This window comes from Protomyctophum bolini (assembly GCF_963924005.1).
Source record: "Protomyctophum bolini genome assembly, chromosome: 14".
In the NCBI taxonomy this organism is placed as follows: Eukaryota; Metazoa; Chordata; class Actinopteri; order Myctophiformes; family Myctophidae; genus Protomyctophum; species Protomyctophum bolini.
The window spans coordinates 41,491,649-41,505,898 of record NC_137875.1 but is presented as its reverse complement, the minus strand read 5'-3'; the positions used below and the strand labels follow the sequence as shown (position 1 = coordinate 41,505,898).

Genomic DNA, 14,250 nt, shown 5'->3' with positions numbered 1-14,250 from the left:
GAAAGAAAAAACATTTAGAGCAAATAACATTTAAAGCAATTTACATCAAGTAGAACCAGATACATGGCAAATGAGGCATACATGGACAATATAGGAATATATGAGCACATTAAAATCAGATTACATTAAAATCCACGTACTTTTTAAGTAAGGATTTAATAATCTCGATGGATTGGGCGGCTCTAATAAAGTGGGGGAGGTTGTTCCACAGCTCTGGGGCCGCCACCGCTAAAGCGCGGCCACCTCTTGTTCTGAGGGTTCAGGTGGTTGGCACGGTCAGCAGTGATTGGTCAGCAGACCTCAGAGCTCTGGGAGGGTTGTAGCGCTGTATACGTTCAGCCAGATAGGGCAAGAGATTGAACCCATTTAGACCTTATAGACCTCTCATTGTCTCTCAGTGGTGCTCAACCTTTTTCATGGCAAGGACCCCCATCTGAAAATATGTAGTTCCAGGGTCCTCCCAGAAGCAAAGTTATGAGTTAAAAACATTCACTGTGAAAGAATATATTGTGGGATGTCACATGACAGCGGGCCGTCAGAGCGCCACCCCAACGAGAGTCAGTGGAGCGTCAGAGGCGGAGCCCAGCTCAGAAGACAGCGACCCGCCCTGGGTCACGTGATTGACCACACGTATCTACCCGTCTTCCTCCTCAATCAGAGCAATTACGCAACAGCCGCGCTGCGCGCGTAATGTTTGAAATTCTCCACTGACTCACGGAGGGAGAACTGACGTGGCAATCTGGCGGTAGGTCTCCACAAACACACATCCCCTCACTGTTGCCACTTGTTCAGACTCTGTGCTAATAGTGTTTCTCATTACACAGGCAACCCCAGGATGGAGGAATCCTGAAGAGGATTAACCCAGATGGAAATAACACTCCTGAAGGAATAGGAGTGAGAGGAATTATAGACTGTTTTGCCCTGGAAATAGGAAGAACCTAAGTTAACCAAGTGTGTGTGCTGGATCTGATTTGAACTTTAACATAATCCTCTCAATAAATGCCCGAGTAGGCAAACCTTGCTGTGTCTCCTGCCTATCGTTGTTCAGTGGTGCCCACAATATATTCAAGATTTGTGCCACATTTTCACAATAAAAAAAATATAGCAGATCTACAAGCTTGTAGCGCGGCACTCGGTGCCGCGCTATGAGCTTGTAGATCTGCTATTCAATAGCTAGTATAACATGATAATCCTTAGAAACACCAAAAGGGGTTCCTGTCCTGAATGGGTTAAAAGTAAAAAAGTAGGATCTAAAAGATAAATTATTTGTTTTATCGGGAGCCAATGGCGTGATATCAGGACTGGTGTGATGTGGTCAAACTTTTTAGGTCCGGTGAGAAGGCGGACAGCAGCATTTTGGACTAATTGGAGTCTTCGGAGTGAGGATTGGTTGATGCCATAGTATTAGTACAATAGTCCAGCCTTGAGGAGATGAAGGAGTGAATGACCATTTCAAATTGTTTGTGGGGGAGGCAGGGTTTAACCTTGGTGAGGAGGCGTAGGTGATAAAAGCTTGTTTTGACAACAGAGCTTATCAAATTTAAAAAATATTATCGAAAATAACAGCAAGATTCTTTTGCGCCTGTGTTGATATTGGAAGTGAGGGGGCCGAGGTTGTTGACAGGAGGGGTGGAGCCACTGGAGCGTTGTCCAAAGATGATGATTTCCCTTTTATTGTCATTGAGATATAAGAGGTTTTCATCCATCCAGGTTTTAATATCGTCAGTTAATTAGGGGCTCAAATGTGTTATTGTTGGTGGATGTAAGCGTGTATAGGATGTGTTGTTACAGTATGTTCAATGGTTTTCACCTGTTTGAGCACAGTGTGGTTGGAGCCGTTCAAGTTCATCTTATTCAGTCCGTTGTCGGTGGTGAAGATGAGGAAGGGCTCCACATCTAGAGAAAATTTGACATCACATTTATTTAGCGTAAAATGCAATGCTTAATTTGTTTGTTTGGGAGAGACAGAACATATTCATGAACACAGCATCATTTATAAAACTACATACAGTAGAGATGAGAAAGCAATGTAAATATTAGAGTTACCATGAATGATAATTTACAACCGTAGATTGTATTAGACCAATAACACACAATATTAGTACAGAAAGAAACAGATACCTGTTCCTGCCATGTGACATCAGACAAACAAACAATAAGCCAATACAACAATAGAAAATGCAAATAAAACCAAACTCTGTATCTATGTATGTTAACCCATTTAGGACTGAGACCAGATTCTTTTAAATCATGACAGTTTTCTGGAAAAAAAAGGTTTCTATGTCAGTGGTTTTCAAATTACTTCATGTCAAGGACCCCAACAATTATATGTTATTGGCCGCCGAACCACATCTGAAAATATGTTGTTCCAGGGACCCCCCCCCCCCCCCAGAAGCAAAGATATTACTTCAAAATGTTCGCTCTCAAATAATACATATTCAAAGATGTGCGCCAGATTTTCATGATTTTTCAAAAATAGCAGATCTGCAATGTCTTAGCGTGGCACTCGGTGCCGCGCTATGAGCTTATAGATCTGCTATTTTTTCAATAGAAGTTCAAAATTATGCTTAAAACACCAAAAGGGGTTCTCGTGCTGAATGAGTTAAAATAGACAAAAATAACAGTTACAAAGAGATTGACAAAAAGAGACAACAAAAAGATTCATGAATTAATTAAAATAACCAACTCAGAGAGACGTCAGACTGAGGCCTCCTAAGGTACTAGCAGCAAACCCGTTTCCCCAAAAGGTTTTGAGTTTATGCAGTATCTTCAGTAGTATAGCAGCTGGTTCTCAAGAGCACAGCATTACGTGCTACCTAACTGCTTTCAGGAAGCACTACTTAAGTTGGTTCTCAAGAGCACATTACGAGTCTTCTTATCTGGCTTCGGGAAAACACCTCCTGGATGAATGAACTTAGAAGCAAAACAATTTCCTGAAAGCCTTCTTAGCTTCAGTCTACTGTCGTACGCAGCAGTTTGTAAGAGGGATCTGGGACGATCTGGGACGCTACCCTTCGTAGCGAAGGGTGTTACCCACTGATACTGATGTCGACAGGTTATTGATCTGACAGAGACAGCAGCGCAACATGAAACCAATGCTTATAGTACCCAGGCCCCTAAAAAGAGAGGCAGGTACACATTTCACTTGAATTGGATTTCAATACTTTACAATTTTATAATAAAAACTTTTTAATATTTTTCGGGGGCCACCCTAGTCGGGGGCTATACGATCTCATAGCTCGGCACATACAGTAGTGCCGCGCTGTGAGCTTGTATAATGTACGTACTGTATATCTGCTATTCTTGGAATAGACAACCAATGTGCTTTCAGTGCTTTGAGCTCCACTGTTTCCTACCAGATGTGGACCTGCAGATGGTGGGGTCTTCAGGGCTGAGCTGGTACCCCTCCACACAGAGACAGTGGAAGCTGCCCTGTGTGTTGTTGCAGTGCTGGGTGCAGGTATAGCTGCTACACTCATCTGCGTCCACACACGTCTTCCCATCGTCCTTCAGACGGAAGCCGCTGGGACAAGTGCACTGTAAGGAGACAGGAACAGAGCGTGATGCTGACCAGGTGTTTCATCAGTGTCTTGGTGGAATCTGTGTCAAATGGCGCTGTTGATTCCATACCTTGAAGCCTATCTTGAGGTCTTTACAGCTGAGCTGGGAGGAGCAGCCACTCAGCTCGCTGTTCAGACACTCGTTAACAGAGCAGCTGCTGAGCTCATCAGAGCCGTCGCCACAGTCGTCCTTGCCGTCACACAGCAATGTCTCCTGGACACAGTTCCCGTTGTGACAGACATAGGCTGGGTGATGATCACATTTCTTCTCTGTTGGAGTGGAAGAGCAATGGAAGCAGAGGAGGTTTAGATGAATGTGATTCTGATCGTGTAAAAGTTTACACCATTTCTATAGTTATGTCTATGGATGATGTCTTATTAATGTATCTGTTTATTAATTTAATGTGTGACTGATATCTTCAATATCCTACCTTGTAATATAGAATAGTGTATTCTCTATTGTTTACATAAGACCTTGACCTTGATCACTCAACCAATCAATCAATATTGATATATCTCTCCACAACGTATAATATGTATAGGGAATGACCCCATGCACCTCACATGAGAGTATTTCTTTAAGACACACCAGTAGTTCTGACATGCACAGGTACAGTATGTACAGTATATACTGTAAGAGACTGGAGTTTGACAGCCATCTATTCCACTACACTGAGCAGCAAAGAGAGCGCGTGTGTGTGCGTGCGTGCGTGCGTGCGTGCGTGCGTGCGTGCGTGCGTGCGTGCGTGCGTGCGTGCGTGTGTGCGTCTTACCTGGGTTATTACAGTGAGCCTCATCTGAGTTGTCCCAACAGTCATTGACTCCGTCACACTCATAAAACTTGTAGATGCATCGTTTATTTTGACACATGAACTGGAAGCTGCGGCACCGGTTTGCTGAGACACAGGAAGTAGTTGTTTAGGTCAATCCATTATTATAGAATAAGAGCAAAAAGCCAGTTCTATAGTTATGTCTATGGATGATGTTTGACGTTCTCTTATTAATGTATCTGTTTATTAATTGTAAATTAAATGTGTGACTGATATCTTCAATATCCTAGTAATATAGAATAGTGTATTCTCTATTGTTTACATAAGACCTTGATGGAAACAATCCATCCAGTCCACACCACTTTTTGTGTTTGACTGTACTCGTGCTGTTTGCATTTCTGTCTAATATTATATTCAATCAATCAATCAATCAATCAATCAATCAATCAATCAATATTGATATATCTCTCCACAACGTATAATATGTATAGGGAATGACCCCATGCACCTCACATGAGAGTATTTCTTTAAGACACACCAGTAGTTCTGACATGCACAGGTACAGTATGTACAGTATATACTGTAAGAGACAGGAGTTTGACAGCCATCTATTCCACTACACTGAGCAGCAAAGAGAGCGTGTGTGTGTGTGTGTGTGTGTGTGTGTGTGTGTGTGTGTGTGTGTGCGTGTACGTGCGTGTGCATTTTTTTTATTGGGTTTTTTACATTTTTTTCCCCTCCCATGTGGGGTCCTTGTTCATGATCAGCATATACATTTCATGGTACAGTACATATGTCTTAAGGTACCCCTCATTTACCTCCCGTCCACCCATTATGCCCACCCACTCTTCCCCGATGCAGAGACAATACAGCTGGAAAAGGGGAAGATTACAAAGGGAAAAAAGAAAAGAGAAAAAAAAACGCAGAAAAGGGAAAGGGAAAGATGCGTGTGCATTTCTTACTTGGGTCTTTGCAGCGAGTATTCTTGGGAGCTTCATCTGAGTGGTCGTGACAGTCGAGCTCTCCGTCACACTCCCACGCTCTCTGGATGAGACAGCGGCCGTTGGCACAGCGGAACTGGTTGGAGCCACATGGTGGATACTCTGGAACAGGAAGTATAGAGCTTGACATTGTGAATATGTTTGAAACGTTTGAACAAGATCTCGCATTAGGCACAACATATTTTCCTATCCGTCTGAGACCAAATTAATTCATATCCATATTCATTCAGTATGAGAAGCGTCCACTCACCACACTCCTTGGGCTCATCTGAGCCGTCACCACAGTCGTCGTCATGGTCGCACACAAAGCTCTTGGGGACACATATTTTGTTTTGACACAGGAACTCTTCGCTGTCACACGTGCTGTTGAACACTGAGGCACAGGAAGTATAGTTGTTGGGATATCATTACACAATAAGAGGAAAAAGCAACAGTTCTATCGACAGTTATGCGTGAAGTTCATTTATGAATGTCTGTGTTTATTATTGTCAATACCACACCTGGGATATAATATCGTTAACCTCTTATTTCCATATTTCAACTTTTTTCCCTGCTTGTTCCTATATATCCGATCTACAAGCACACAACGCAATAAAGTAAGACAGTGAAAATAGCAGATCTACAAGCCCACAACGTGAGCTTGTGGATCTACTATTTTCCTATCTATTAGGGCTTGTAAGTTTTGGTCTCTGTAACGCATCGCAACATCGCATCGCATGTAGATCGGCTATTTTAGCTATTTAAAAATAAATCAAAATAAACATATATGAGTGAAAGTTTTATGAATATCTAACCAACCAATGCAAATGTATTAACAATATATTGTGAATGAATAATAACTACAGTGGATCCATTGGACAACAACAACAACAACAACAACAACAACAATAATAATAATAATGTGTTCTTTGTTTACCTGTTGTGTTGTGTGATTCAGTCTGGAGAGCTGAGGAGACAAATATCAGAATAAATGAGTTCCACTGTAACAGAGAACATGGATCGTCTCTACTAATACATTCTGCTTGGGTCTAGTTGTGGTTTATCTGTTGCACCAAATGCACTGGAGAAAAGTAGTTCATTTGGCAGCCATGCATTATGCCTACTTGCCTACATTATGACCTACTTTTGAACCTATATTTCAGGTAAGATTTCACAATTTGAATATTATATTAAGTATTGCAATTGATTTTTGTATACTGTATACTGTAAGGTTTGCCCTTACAGATCAAAATGTCCTCATTTAAGTCTGTTTTCTGTGTTTCCTAAAATTTAGAACTTTAGACTTGTTCTTTAGAACACTGTTTCCCAAATAGAGGGTCGGGACCCATTTGTGGGTCATGGACACATTGTTATGGGTCCCTTTATGTTTTGTTTCCTACATTTTGTTTTTAATTATTACTAGTTCAGGACATAAAAAAAAGAAAATCCCCAAAAAGCAAAAAGTTTCATGAATTAAAAACATTTTTTTTTTAAAGTAATGTCATGAAGAAATCAAAGAAAGAAAATCAAAGAAATTCCATAAATTAGAAAACAAGTGTTTAGGTAGTAGTGAAAATAGCCAATCTACAAGCTCACAATGCGGCGCGAAGCCACATGTTGTGAGCTTGTAGATCGGCTATTTTAACTAGGCTATAGTTTGGGTGTCGGGGAGGGGAGACATCATATTTTTATTTTTGGGTCACAGGCTAAAAAGGTTTGGGAAACACTGGTTTAGAAGAAAACCTCTTTATTGCATACGGACGGTAACTATTAATTAATTTCAGTAAGTGGACCCTGGCCATTTTAACCCATTTAGATTCTACAAAATATCTTCTAAATCATGACAGTTTTCTGAAAATCTATGTTTCTATGTCAGTGGTGCAACCTTTTTCATGTCAAGGACCCCCAGAATTATCTGTATTTGGCTGCGGAGCGGACACCTATCTGAAAATATGTTGTTCCAGCGAAAGCAAAGATTTGAGTTAAAGAACATTCGCTCTGAAAGAATATATTCAGCGAGCTTGTAGATCTGCTATTTTTCAACAGCTAAATAATAACATAATGCTTAACGCATTTAGACCTGAGGACGATTCTACAAATGCCTTCTAAATCCTGACATTTTTCTGTCAGTCGTTCTCAAACATTTTCATGTCAAGGACGAAGGACCCCCAAAAAACGTTCGTTCTGAAAGAATATATATATTCAAAAATTTGCGCCACATTTTCACGATTAAAAGAAAATAGCAGATCTACAAGCTCGTGGGTGGTGGGGGGGATCTATAGTCTGGGGATAAAGTTTGCGCGCTTCTGTTACTTCTCTGCCACAACAGCCACATTGCAGTAACTGCAGTTTAACATCAGCCATTCAGCCAGTCAATATGGACTTTAAGCAACCACTGTTTTCAGGACGAACACAGCATAAGAGAGGTGATGGAGCAATCGGCGTAAATGTATGACAGCTATAATTTCAATAAACATGGTTATGACATGGCGTTGTAGTGTAGGTTCTCCCGTAGTAAAAAGGGCTGCGACGGAGAGCAGGTTTATGTATCGAGCACTGATCCATTTCCGGTCGTATCCGTCGTTGCTTAAAGTCGCTAATAGTGGGACACCGCTGAGAGCCACACACAGATGCAGTTAGGTTCTTAATTAAGGGCGCGTTCTGAGTGCGCTCCGGTATGCTATGCAAAGGGAATTAGGAATGACTTCTGTCCGTCACAATAACCAATCCTACAGTTTGAATTATGTAGGCTACACACGCACACAGAGCAAAAAATATGATATGGGGAAATGGGGATATTATTTTTCATTCTAATTCTAATTTGAATCGACTTGTGTTAATGAAATCGATGCAACAATGCATCGATTTTTAAATGAATGAGACGTTTTATTTGTATTTTACAAATGCGTGCGCTCGTGCATGCGTGCACAATTCAATTCAATTCAATTCAATTCAATTCAATTCAATTCAATTCAATTCAATTCAATTCAATGCATTGGCATGAGAGAAAAGTGAACACTGCAGGATGTTTAAAGGGATATTTCACTTTCAAACATAGGTCTACCCCAGACAGTATTTAACCTGTTAATGATTCATTCAATATTTTGATATTTGATGTGTATTTTATCCTTATTACTTCAAACAAGATAAAAACAACGATTAATTGTCCCTCTAATTCTAGTTCATGAGGGGCTGTGTTTTTTCAATTATACCTTTTTATTTATTTATAGAAAGAAAATGCATAGCCCCTGACGTATTACAGTATTCAGTCACCTCAACCAAGGACGGATGTTTTAGATGAATCCATCATGGTATTCAATTAGTGTTTGTAATCTGATAAAATCAAATTATGAATCGAGCATCTCACAGTTTGAAATGCCCCTTTAATGAGTCATGCTAATGACTGTTAATGATTTGTGGCCATATTATTGTAAAGTGTCACCAAATAATGTATCTATCGTCAATGTCGGGAATACAATATATAAAGTCACAATATCTTTTTGATCTATTTTGATGAGGCAGTGTGCATTATTTAAAATTGTTTTTTTAATGAACCTTTTGGAGTTGGTTTCTCCCCCACAGCAGAGATATCATAATAAATGTCCTATAGATCTAATATCTAGACGTCATGAACATGCGTCCTGCATACCCCAGGGACATGCAGAGAGTGTTAGAGGGGCAGGGGCTGCAATCCCGTAAGAGGGCACTTTTGGACAAAAATAGCGAAAATAGCAGATCTACAAGCTCACAACGCGTCGCACCGCGACACGTTGAGAGCTTGTAGATCAGATCTTTTTGGGGGGCGCAACCCAGCACTCTTTAGCTAGTGGATTTCAAAACAAATATGTTCAAGTTCAGGAGACTTCGTAAAAGAAAAGCAATTCTCCTGAATGCGCTGCCTTCCAATTCCAGCATGTTGGAAAGGAAAGTAGTTGCATTCGCATTTCTTTCACCACAGAAAGGGCAGTTATTTTACAGACGGGCAAAAGGGCAGGGGCTGAAGCCCCCTTTGATGTCTATGTGTGCACGTTCCATGCCAGACCCACCTGTGGTGTCCACCTGGCTGCTGAGTCCTGCCTCTTCAGTGGCTAAGGCTGGGTTAGTGGTCACAGCATCCTCCTTGGCCCTTCCACCTTAGGATATTGTCAATAGTATTGTCACTTTTCACACATCTAACATGATCTCGCACCGGCATTTTTCTCTTCTTGACTCTTATCTTTTCTGATGTGTTTCCCACATGTGTTCTTTGTAGATTAAACTACGGTCAAAATGAACATAAGAGGACGTCGGCTGGTACTAGAATGCTTGCATTTTATATAGGCATAAAATGGTACAGAATAATGCAATAAATTAGTTTGGTTAGTCAATTTGGCACATACGGCCATACTAGGCTGAGCCTTTCTTTTTCTCAATGTAAATACAACAACAACAAAGCCCGCCTTGGTTCCCCGGATATCCGGTGCTAAACACAAATGCATCATGGGATATGCAGTTCAACTTATAATTCGTTTCTTAGTAAGCAATATCAATCAAATAAATCATACTGTGAATTAAATCGACTTCTTTTGATTATAATCAATTCTCCTTTTAAATGTAATAATAATAACAATATGCAATGAGCACATTTGACTGTTATGCAATATAAATATTACACAAATGAACTGTAACCTAAATTAAGTTACAACATTCTTTGTTTCCCTCAAATGATTAAAAGTAGAGGTCATTCTGACAGGCAGGAAAACTTGACAGAAAAAGACTACCGGTGTATATATAGCACTGATGAAGGTCTTAGGACCGAAATATTTGCTACTTTTAATGTACTTTTATGTTATAATAAAAGAAAAAAAAATCTTAAGTCTCGGTCTGTTAGAGTTTTCTTTCATTTTTTATATATTAGTGAGCGAGTCTTTTTCTGTCAAGTTTTCCTCTATGTTTTTGAGACCACTGCTCCTGTAGTCAAGTTGGGGAAAAAAGGACGAAGACAAAAGGCGTAACAGTGCTTTCTCAGTGCTTCAGCATTCTGACAGACAGACAGGCAGCAGTCTATGCTTTGTCGTACAACGGTCAACGGCGTGACGCGGCGGACATGGCAGATCTGGAGGAACTGATAATGCATTTTGAGCTTGTAGATCAGCTATGTTTGCTATATTTTAATTGAAATCCTGATTTATTCATTTATTTTTGCTATTTCTGAATTGGAATCCTGAAAAGTAACCTTTTAATTTAAAAAAGAAAATAGCATTTGAATTGTAGTAATTAGCTGAAATCAATAATATAGGAGTATTCTGCTATTAACCTGCGGGCCGCATTAAGTGAAGGTGGGGGCCGCATGTGGCCCCCGGGCCGCCATTTACCATGTATGGTGTCACGGGGCAACCCATGCCCTATAGACACTAGAAGACTCCACAATGTGAAACTGAACATTACAAACACACACTGCACAGCTGCTTCCATTAATTGACTGTCTTCAAGCTTCTTGGAGGTGTGGCTGTGTGTAGCATCATATACTACTTATCTGTGTTGCCTAATGCTATCATAATTGTTTTGTGTTTGATGTGATGCCATGGAAAACATTCAGACTCTATGAAGGAAATGTGTAATTGTATAGTGGGTCTAACTCATGGGTCATGGTTTACCTTGTTTGAGTAGATTGGTCCAATTACTAATCATTGTGGGTGGGGTCTCACCTGGTATATAAGGGAGGCTTGTGGAAATGTTTGGGAGGGAATCCTGAGTTTTGTTTGAGACTAAACAAAGGAGACAACTCCAGGGGAGAGCTGTCAGTCGTTCTCAAACATTTTCATGTCAAGGACCCCCAAAAATATATGTAACTGGCCGCTGACCCCCATCTGAAAATATGTTGCTCCAGGGACCCCCCCCCCCCCAGTAGCAAAGTTTTGAGTTAAAAAAACGTTCGTTCTGAAAGAATATATATATTCAAAGATTTGCGCCACATTTTCACTATAAAGAAAATAGCAGATCTACAAGCTCGGTGCTGTGCTATATGAGCTTGTAGATCTGCTATTTTTCAACAGCTAAAGAATAACATAATGCTTAATTCACCAAAAGGGGTTCCGGTCCAGAATGGGTTGCATGACACATACAGTATATGTACCCAGGCAGCGCGGCGCAGCGCAGCCGAGAACACAATACAAAATATAACATTAACACTAGTGGCAGTACAGCAGCCTGACCTTCAGAACACAATAGAAGACATAGGTCTATATTAACATTTATAGCAGCCAGCAGCACAACACCAGAATACAATCTGCTGACCTTCCACATTCACGACGTGAACATGTATTCCTTCTCCTCCTCCTCCTATACAACTCGATAACGTTCTCATGTTACTTATTTTCTGACTGAGCCATGAAAATAAACAACAACCCACTCTGACCGGAGAGGGAGAGGTTCATGCGTCCCGTGCGTAAAGCTAAACCAGAAACAGGACAGTCACTGCATCAGCAAGGAGGTGTGTGTGTGGGGGGGGGGGGGTCTATAGTCTGGGGATAAAGTTTGCACGCTTCTATCTGTTACTTCTCTGCCACAGTGCAGTTCAACATCAGCCATTCAGCCAGTCAATATAGGGACTTTAAGCAACGACTGTTTTCAGGACGGACACAGCATAAGAGAGGTGATGGAGCAATCGGCGTAAATGTATGACAGCTATCATTTCAATAAACATGGTTATGACATGGCGTTGTAGTGTAGGTTCTCCCGTAGTAAAAAGGGCTGCGACGGAGAGAAGGTTTATGCACAATTCATCATGACAATTCAATTCAATTCAATTGGCTTCATTGGCATGAGAAAAGTGAACACTGCAGGATGTTTAAAGGGATATTTCACTTTCAAACATAGGTCTACCCCAGACAGTATTTAACCTATATTTTGATATTTGATGTGCATTTTATCCTTATTACTTCAATAAGATAAAAACAACAATTAATTGTCCCTCTAATTCTAGTTCATGAGGGGCTGTGTTTTTTCAATTATACCTTTTTTATTTATTTATAGAAAGAAAATGCATGGCCCCTGACGTGTTACAGTATTCAGTCACCTGAACCAAGGACGGATGTTTTAGATGAATCCATCATGGTATTCAAATTTGAGTTTGAAATTACAATTAGTGTTTGTAATTATTGAGGGGGCGTGTCTGATAAAATCTAATTATGAATCGAGCATCTCACATGTTTGAAATGCCCCTTTAATGAGTCACTGCTAATGATTTGTGGCCATATTATTGTAAAGTGTCACCAAATAATGTATCTATCGTCACTGTCGGGAATAGTCACAATATCAATTTTGATGAGGCAGTGTGCATTATTTAAAATTGTTTTTTTAATGAACATTTTGGAGTTGGTTTCTCCCCGACAGCAGAGATATCATAATAAATGTCCTATAGATCTAATATCTAGACGTCATGAACATGCGTCCTGCATACCCCAGGGACATGCAGAGAGTGTTATATGTTCAAGTTCAGGAGACTTCGTAAAAGAAAAGCAATTCTCATGCATTCCAGCATGTTGGAAAGGAAAGGAGTTGCACTTCTTTCACCACAGAAATTGCAGTTCTTTTACAGATGCACTGTTTCACACACTTTTCACACATCTAACATTATCTCGCACCGGCATTTTTCTCTTCTTGACTCTTATCTTTTCTGATGTGTTTCTCACATGTGTTCTTTGTTTCCCTCAAATGATTAAAAGTAGAGGTCATTCTGACAGGCAGGAAAACTTGACAGAAAAAGACTACCGGTATATATAGCACTGAGGTCTTAGGACGGAAATATTTGCTACTTTTAATGTACTTTTATGTTATAATAAAAGAAAAAAATGTTTTCTTAAGTCTCGGTCTGTTTTTTTATATATTAGTGAGCGAGTCTTTTTCTGTCAAGTTTTCCTCTATGTATTTGAGACCACTGCTCCTGTAGTCAAGTTGCGGAAAAAAGGACGAAGACAAAAGGCGTAACAGTGCTTTCTCAGTGCTTCAGCATTCTGACAGACAGACAGGCAGCAGTTTATGCTTTGTCGTACAACGGTCAACGGCGTGACGCGGCGGACATGGCAGATCTGGAGGAACTGATAATGCATTTTGAGCTTGTAGATCAGCTATGTTTGCTATATTTTAATTGAAATCCTGATTTATTCATTTATTTTTGCTATTTCTGAATTGGAATCCTGAAAAGTAACCTTTTAATTTAAAAAAGACAATAGCATTTGAATTGTAGTAATTAGCTGAAATCAATAATATAGGAGTATTCTGCTATTAACCTGCGGGCCACATTAAGTGAAGGTGGGGGCCGCATGTGGCCCCCGGGCCGCCATTTACCATGTATGGTTTAGTTAGTAGGACTCCTAATATGACATATTGTCGACTACAACCTATCTCAAACCCTCACCCTAACCCTAACCTCCCACAGGGCAGCACACCTAAACCTAACCTTAACCCATGTCTAACCAATAACTAGTCGCACCCCGACTGACTTTCAGTAATTGGGTCTTATGATAAAAATAAGAACATTATGTGTGTAAAAAGAAAAAAAAACTTTTGCCACTTCTGCTTTAATATAATATTGTAGCACAATTTGCGGAACAAAAGCATTCCACTGCTCCTACAAGTACAAGTTACTGGCAAATAAAAACTTGATTATTGATTCACAACAAATTCACAACAAAATTCAAACTAATTCACAACAAAACACAACAAATCCATGACATGTGGGCTTGTAGATCTGCTACGTTCGTCACGTGACACTGTCTTACGACTAAGTATAAACATGACTTGTGCTGCTGCCTGCAGGCCGCGTAAACTGACCGCTCTGCTTGTTACATCACAATCAAAACATGACTCACCAAACCTGGTGAGATATTTTAACATGAACGCATCTAGACTACGACCCTGACAGGAATAAACCTATATATTTCCCAGTACATATACAGG

The 14,250-nt window shown here is 40.2% G+C and overlaps 1 protein-coding gene and 1 long non-coding RNA gene across 3 annotated transcripts in view; one reads left to right on the top strand and one right to left on the bottom strand.

Annotated features, from left to right (window-relative positions):
• The window catches only part of LOC308328078 (attractin-like protein 1), a 307,756-nt gene that overhangs the window by 221,683 nt on the left and 71,823 nt on the right, over positions 1-14,250 (top strand). The window lies entirely within an intron of this gene.
• Positions 5,370-9,430, bottom strand: LOC308328069. Its single transcript, XR_013965254.1, has 4 exons — positions 9,357-9,430; positions 6,248-6,277; positions 5,582-5,704; positions 5,370-5,433 (listed from the first exon to the last, which is right to left on the bottom strand). It is a non-coding gene; the product is annotated as an uncharacterized lncRNA (long non-coding RNA).